This window comes from Cibotium barometz, chromosome 23 (assembly GCF_041138505.1).
Source record: "Cibotium barometz isolate CiBa-2024 chromosome 23, ASM4113850v1, whole genome shotgun sequence".
Taxonomy (NCBI): domain Eukaryota; kingdom Viridiplantae; phylum Streptophyta; class Polypodiopsida; order Cyatheales; family Cibotiaceae; genus Cibotium; species Cibotium barometz.
The window spans coordinates 48,948,266-48,956,083 of NC_141068.1; the positions used below are offsets into that span (position 1 = coordinate 48,948,266).

A 7,818-nucleotide genomic window follows, 5' to 3' on the forward strand; every position below is an offset into this window, starting at 1 on the left:
TGTACCATACATTCAACTCTCGAGCTCATCATTTGCTAAATACATCCCAAAAGTAGCTCTCTGTTTCGTTCAAGAATTTGTAAATAGTGTATTATTGAGCTTAATTTACTCCTAATCCTTCTATTTGTTGTCCAAATTAAAGTTGCAAGCATTCATAGCTTTGTATGAGTTTTCTCTTGCTTAGTATATGATCAATTGAACCAAATTCGACAAATGGAGTGAGTAATTAAGTGATTAAGTGGCTCTGTTTTGCTAATTACTATTTATAGTCCTGTTAATCCTCCTTAATCTAGCTCATTCTACATCAATGCCACCAAATGATTGTCTGTAGACTTCAACCAAGAGTGTATACTTTCTTGGGGGTCAATTACAAAGGTGTTTATGCCTTATATGCCACCGTTTGACCTTGTTTATATACTTTATTCATTATTCAATCGGCATACTGAAAGTATGTGTTGCTTTGTATCTTAACTGGAAACACCTTATGGCATAAAGTGCAATCACTTTGAAGCCCTTAGTTAGTATCCTCCAAATAGTTATACTTTATTCATTATTCAATGGGCATACTGAAAGTATGTGTCGTTTTGTATCTTAACTGGAACACCTTATGGCGTAAAGCACAATCACTTTGAAGCATGTACACAGAAGAGTGAGAAGCAGCAATATATGCAGATACAGATGGGTTGTCGACTAGTTGTCTTTTGAATACTTTTGTCTGTGTTGTTATTCATTTATGTTCTTTATTGGTACATGTTGGCTATCCGCCAACAAACTAGCTCATTGAGCTTATCCGCCCAACAAACTAGCTCATTGAGCTTATGCACACTATATGGTACTCTGTAGAATTCTGCGTTGATTGTACTTCCTCACATTCAGTTGGCTGCAGCCTCCACAAGCTTGCCACAGCTTAATGGGCACAGCTTAATGGGCACTTAGGCTATGGTATTTGACCTCTAATGATGATGTCTAATGGGTGTAATTAGCTCTTAATGGGCACTTAGGCTATGGTATTTGACCTCTAATGATGATGTCTAATGGGTGTAATTAGCTCTTATAAGCTATATTGTTGCACAATACCTTCTGCAGAGATTTGTGCTAACTTTCAGGCTGTCGGCTACTTTGTCTTTGCTGGTGTAGAGGCCTAATTGCATGCTAGCTTCTAAATGTATTGCTTAGAGGTTCCAAATGTTGCCAACAATCGCCCAATGCAACATGTTCCAGAAATCTCATGCATACATGACTATGGTTCTATTACCCACTTGTTGAGCTCCAATTTTTCGATTTTCTCTTCCCACAAATGATTAACAACGTAGGATATCCAAGCACTACACTTGTAATAAGTATGCCAACTAAATAAACTTTATAGAACCCATTGCCCATGCGACTTGTCATGCTACTAGTCTTCATATTAAGAACATAATCATTCTTCAGTGTTATTTTCACGGCTCAAATTGATAAAAATTGGTTCCAATTTTGCTTAGCCTTGAATTTAAAGATTCAATATTTAGTTATATAATCGGGTTTTTCATTAAAAACCTGTTGAGGTTGAAGGGCATCCTTTTTTTCACTGGTTAGAAAAAAAGTTTATTTTTGAAAATTGACACTAATCCTAAGCTTGTAGAAAGAAGATAGGACATTTTTGACATATTCTATTAATGTGCATATTGACATGTTCTGTTAATTTACATAATGCTATGATATGGCATTAACTAAATGTAACCTTGGAAGAAAAAGTTATCATCCCAACGTTAGCATAGTGGAATAACAACTGATTTCGTCGCATGAATGATTTTTCTCAAAAAAATCATAAGATCGATAAATAGTATAGGGCTATCTTTAACAAAATTGTAGATATGTGAGCTAAATAACAGCTAAAATGCCTTAAAGTTTGCAATTCGATACATTTTCACTAGGGTTTTTAACCACTGGGTTTTTAAGCACGGTTAGGTCAACTTGTCGAGTTAGGGTTTTGAGTTTAGCCAAAGAGACCTACTCTGCCTCTTCTTTTTCGCGGTTTCCTGACCGCTGCTGCTGCTTTCGACTGTTTGGGTTCCGCCATCGCCATGAGGGCCAAGGTATCGCCGGGAACCTCTACTCAAAGCCCTTGTTGTAGGTTCTTTTCTGCTTTTTTCTGTGTGTTTTTGTCTCACCATTGCTCTTGCTTTTCTGTTCTTCTTTTACCCTCTGCAGTGGAAGAAGAAGAGAATGCGCAGGCTCAAACGAAAGCGCAGAAAGATGAGGCAGAGGTCGAAGTAGCTATGGCCGTCCTGTTAAGCTCTGTGCAGGCACGTGAAGCTTTTCAAACTGAGCACTAGAGATAATTTGGGTTTCTTGGTTTCAGTACATGGCCGCCAAGATCGTCCAACGTCGATATCGTTCATGTAAGGTTATGGTCGAATACGTTTGAATTTTCATGATGGCTCAGCCTTTCTCTTCTTTAAGCTGCTGATAATCTGAGTTTCACATTTCTATCCGTTTTCTGTGATAAAATTGCTAGCAGGCTACCGATATGCATGTTGTATGTAAAGCATATGGGCAGATCTTTTATTTATTGATGAATAATATTAACTCAATTTGCATGGTATTTGATGCTATATTGAGTCCAAAGCATGGTATTTGATGCTATGTTGAGTCCAAAGCATGGTATCTGATGCTAAATTGTCGGTTTAGCAAACCATATTGAGTCCAAAGCATGGTTATTGATTAATGCTTGAAACTCATTTTGCATGGTATTTGATGCTATATTGTTGGTTTGGCCAAGTGCCCGTGTTAACTCAATAATCCAATGCATATCTTCTCTATGCAGTGCGTGCTCTTTGTGTTGATTTAATGTTGTTGCAGAATAAGGGGATTCTGTTTAGTAACTGATTTATCAGGTTCTTTGCAGCTAGTGGTATGTTTATGGTTTCTCCATGTTACTTGAGGTTCTTGTGGAGCAGTGGTACTGGGCTGTATGTAAGCAAGCCAACTAGTGTGAGTATGTCATCCTTGAAGGAGATTTGACTGTTATGAGGATTCACTAGTCGGCAATATTGTAAGTGGACCATAATTGTGTGGGCACCTGGAGTGTTCTGTACTGTAACCGACTAATCTAGCAAAAGAGAATGACTCAGTTACCTTGGTCCTAATCAGTGGGCTCACCCAATTCTGGGGGGCATTGCATTTGTGATCCAGGTACATATGCCTGGCAAATACGTGTTGCTTAAAGATGTTCTTAGTTTTCTTTTGCATTTGTATTTGTTGAGGATTAACATACGAGATAACAGGATTAACATACGAGATAACAGGCATTGATATAATCATTCTGCAATCGCAATTGGAAAACTAAATAATTGTTCTTCTTCATAACTTGGGAAGGATCATAGTCACGGTGACTTCTTAGGTAAACCGTCTCTTCGAAGAGAGTTGTTACGGTAGTCAAAGTCTCGGTTTTTTTAATTCTGTCTTAACAGTGAAAACGCTGTGGAGAATCCAACAAAAAATACTATCAAATTTCTTGTAATTAGAGGCAAGAATCACACATGTAAAAAGATGGGTTTTCCTCTGTTCATATGCATCATAGGTGGATGAATGCAACAAGAGGACAAACATTTTTGTAAGGTTGGACCCTGGAGCTCCAGCAGGCATTTAGTCAAGCTGTACCTGATACTGTCGAACAACTGGGATCCTGTTCTTTGATGCTCTGCTGGCCATGTCAACTTGAGCAGTACAACTTTGCAGCCTATTCCCTGCCATAGGTTGACAGTTGTGAGGGGCATTTGGATCATAGCTTAATCAATTCAGACTGGGTTGTACAGTTTGAGAGTTCGTGTTCCCATTCAAGGTTACTATATACATCATGAAGATTTTGTTTAAAAAGGATGCGTCATTTCTTCTCTGGTGTGGGTTTGGCAAATGTGTGAACATCGTGCACTCTCTGCTGTGCATGTCTGCTTTGCTACTCAACGCCCAGAGTACATTGCCTCTACATCTCTAAATTTCATAATGTTTTTTATTTCATCATTTTAAACTGATTCTGAATAAACGTGAGAGGAAGCTTGGCACCTATTTAAATACATTGATTTCATAAAAAAAAGGCTCAACAAGAATCACTGCAATCCTATATTTGTTTTTGGTCTCACTAAAAAGAGTTGGGGATGAGGCTATGCTTTAACCTCCACAGTCATAATAGTCTCCCACTTAAGCACAACATAAGAAGCTAAGCAAAATTGTAAGATGCATACTTATAGAGGCATGCGGTGAGAAGCTGGCATTATGCATGATGCCTATGTCTCTGATTGCACCTCCACCATTGCAGCTTGATGCCTAATTTCTATGTCTAATTGCACAGCTTCTTTTTCGATGCAAAAGACTAGAAGGTGGCCAGGGAGGGAATTTGAATAATAATCATGATTAGGTGGTGCCTTTCTAAAACTTTTCAAGTGTGCAGAACATCTTAACGCATTCAAAGCTAAACCTCCTATTGGCAACCGTCTCATTAAATAATGCAAAAAAGTTTCTAGTGGATTAAAGAGTTGCAGGAATTGAATAAGCTGCAATGGAGTTTGGCTTTGATGTCAAGCAAATCTGAAAGAATTGCTTTCATTCAATTGATTTTGAATTATGGGACTTCATAACCTTCACCCATACACCATTATGCCATTGCAACGTAACTAATTACACCATTATGCCATTGCAACGTAACTACCCGCAATTTCTTTACCTGGTAGTTACTTCTTTACCTTGGGTAGCCTAAGATGCTTGCTTTCTGACCCTCAACTTCTTTACCTTGGGTAGCCTAGTATGCTTGCAGAAAAGCAAGCATCGAAAGGAAAGCAAAAAGCAATCTCCCCAAAACCCACAACAACAATAATAAATCTAAGCATACAACACTTCCGACGGAGGTAGTTCGTCGTTTGTCAATGTTCTTTTCACCTCTTCCGATCAGAGTACAAACAGCTCTGCCTTGCACAAAGGGAGGTAGCCAATCTTGGTAAAGTAGAGCTTGAGGTAGGCATCGAAGAGGTCAATATTGTGGAGACTGACGAACCCATCAAGCGAGACACCAAGGCAGACATAAGCAGGCAATCGCAACTTCACAACAGATCACATTGTTTCTCTAAACACAGATCTTCTGTGAGGGCGAACCCATCAAGCGAGACACCAAGGCAGCATAAGCAGGCAACCACAACTTCACAACAGCGTGAGAAGCTCACAAGAGAGGGGGAGCGAAGATGTCATTTCTTATTGCTCCCCGTAATCATCAGGCCGGGCTGCTATGAACGTTATCCGCAGTGTTGAATTGATATTTTCGTCTATCCTCATCCTATAAGCTTCACAACCTCTAAATCCCTCTTCATCGACACACTCAATCCTCATCATCATGACGGAAGTACACCTCTTGCTGTTGATGCCAAAATCTATAAGCTTTACCTCTCGTTTCTGATCGTCGTGATCGAAGACATTAGCGCACTTCACATCGGTGTGCGCGATGCCTTACGCGTGAAGAAAGTCTAGGTCTTTTAAGATGGCCCTGGCAAAGACCCTTGCTAGACAGACCTGCTCGTGCACCAACCTTTCTAGGCTCCCCCTGCCATGTACTCCAAGAACACCCTTTTCCCCTCGCGTCTTGGTTGCCGTCCACGGTGCCGCTGTTGAAGCCCAGGCACTTGATGACATTAGGGCCGCTGCTTGCATGATCCTCCTGAAAGCTCTATAGGATGGCCACCTCATTGTCCACTCCCTCCTTCTATGCCAAGGTATTGTAGAACACCATCTTCATTGCCAATTGGCGTCTTGAGGTGGGGTCCATGGCCAGGTGCACCGTGCCACATCCACCGGGTACATTTTGCAAGCTTGTATATGCTTGAGAATCCCCAACTACCTCATGCACAAGATGTCTTGGTGCATAAACGCAAGCAGGTACTCTCTCTCTCTCTCTCTCTCTCTCTCTCTCTCACACACACACACACACACACACACACACACACACATACACACACACACACATCATCATCATCATCAAAACCAAGTGCACTCCATGCTCTGAAGCTTGCAAAACAAGATTATTAAAAAAAAAAATCTTATCGTGTTTTGTGTGAGTGCTTGGGTTGCATACTTCATGTAGTGTAGAGCATATTTGAAATGCTCGAATGAACATGGATTTGAAAGCATACTTGGAAGCAATGCTAGATTGAATTCTGCAATCGATGAGCGTGAAGTCTTTTCTTATGTTCGATGGGGATTCAAAAGTACCTCGCAAATTAGAAAATTACAAATTCATTACCACATTTGAAAATGAGTTTTGTATCATGAATCAATACATAGGACTAATGGCCACCTTCAACACTGAAGGTGTTTTGGTCCACTTTTGATATTGAAAGTGCTATTTGGGAAATAGGGAAAGGGCACGTTCTCCCATGTTTATTAAATTTTGGGGAGGACTGTGCCAACTCCCCGCCATACTTTATGTATGGGTTTTTTTAAAACTTCACTCACACAAACAAGTATGAGAATCTTATGACTTGCTGAATGACGTATAACTCATACTCAAATGTGGTAATTAATGAATTTGGAATTATCAAGCTTGCGATGTACCTTGAGATCTCTGTCGATGTCCATTGATTTCTCATGTCGAATATAATCATAGCCTTGATGTTTATGCTTGATCGAGCTCTATAAGCTGTTCATATAAACTTGAGAAAGTCACGCATACGAAGAGGACGTGCTGCAAAAATGGTATGGGTTGCAGTGTCCATCTTCATTCAAGCGCTTCAAGATGTTTATACGTGAATGGAAGGACACACAATTCTGGTATGAAATTGAGAATTACGATCAAGAAGTTTTGGGGATACTGATTCAAGAAATACTCCTTATATTCAAAAGAAAATCAAACTACTGAAAACTTGCATAGAAACCCTGTTTTCTTAAAGGATTGTCTTACGCGCCTAAATGCTGGAGAAAGCATTTGGTATATGTTTTCTTAAAGGACTGTCTTACGCGCCTAAATGCTGGAGGAAGCATTTGGTATATGTTTTTCTAAGGGAAGTTCGGTTGCAAACAGCTAGCGGGGAGTGTTCAAAGGACAGCTCACGCGGCAAAGCCTGGTGACCAACCTCGATATGGTTGAAAAATGGTGCGCTTCTGGTACGATGGGCGAGGGCCGACAAAGCGATCCTTGAGTGAAGTGCCAGGACACCTAAGGAGGATCCTGGAGGGTTCTAACCAGGCGATGCACGGGCTCGCGGTGCCTAGGACACCCATGCGTATGTCGTGGAAGATATGAATGATGGACGAAAGGATTATTATAATTTGTTATTGGATCTTGTTGACCAATTGGTCTCAACGGAGAGTCCAGAGTGATACTGTTTTTTGAGAAACAAGGGACTGGATGGAATTTTTGAGTTATGACATCTGTAACCAATAACTGTTTGTCAATGGATTATTTTATATGTTAAGGTTTTAAAGAGGAGTGTGTGCATACTGTATTCGAAAGAAAAAGTTAAGAAAGGCATTCAATTATGGGTGGGTAAGTAATTGTCTTGTTCTACCAATTCCAGTGGTTGGGTGGTAGGGCTATAACCCATGGGCCGGATGGGGTTAGGCTGGAATCAGTGGAGTTTTAATAATTAAATTGAAATAATAGGAATACGCTTAGAATTCGAGTAGTTAAATAAAAACCTGAAGAATTTCTCAAATGAGTTGGCTGTGCCTGACTTCGGCTAAGAAAAAAGCGTTAATTTTCTCAAATGATTAGATCAACGGTTGTGCCTGATTTCGGTTAGGAAAAAAACGTTTATTTCTTCAATCTAAGTCGGTGATAGTTTTTCTTCTATCTAG

General features: G+C 40.0%; 1 long non-coding RNA gene across 2 annotated transcripts; it reads left to right on the top strand.

Moving 5' to 3' along the window:
* The first annotated feature begins 1,854 nt into the window (after positions 1-1,854).
* Positions 1,855-3,577, top strand: LOC147626041 (uncharacterized). Of its 2 annotated transcripts, XR_015268761.1 has the most exons (4): positions 1,916-2,075; positions 2,191-2,381; positions 2,888-3,382; positions 3,563-3,577. It is a non-coding gene; the product is annotated as an uncharacterized LOC147626041 (long non-coding RNA). The 2 variants fall into 2 exon arrangements; XR_015268760.1 differs by lacking the exons at positions 2,888-3,382; positions 3,563-3,577 and having other exon boundaries at positions 1,855-2,075; positions 2,191-2,473.
* Positions 3,578-7,818: the final 4,241 nt, after the last annotated feature.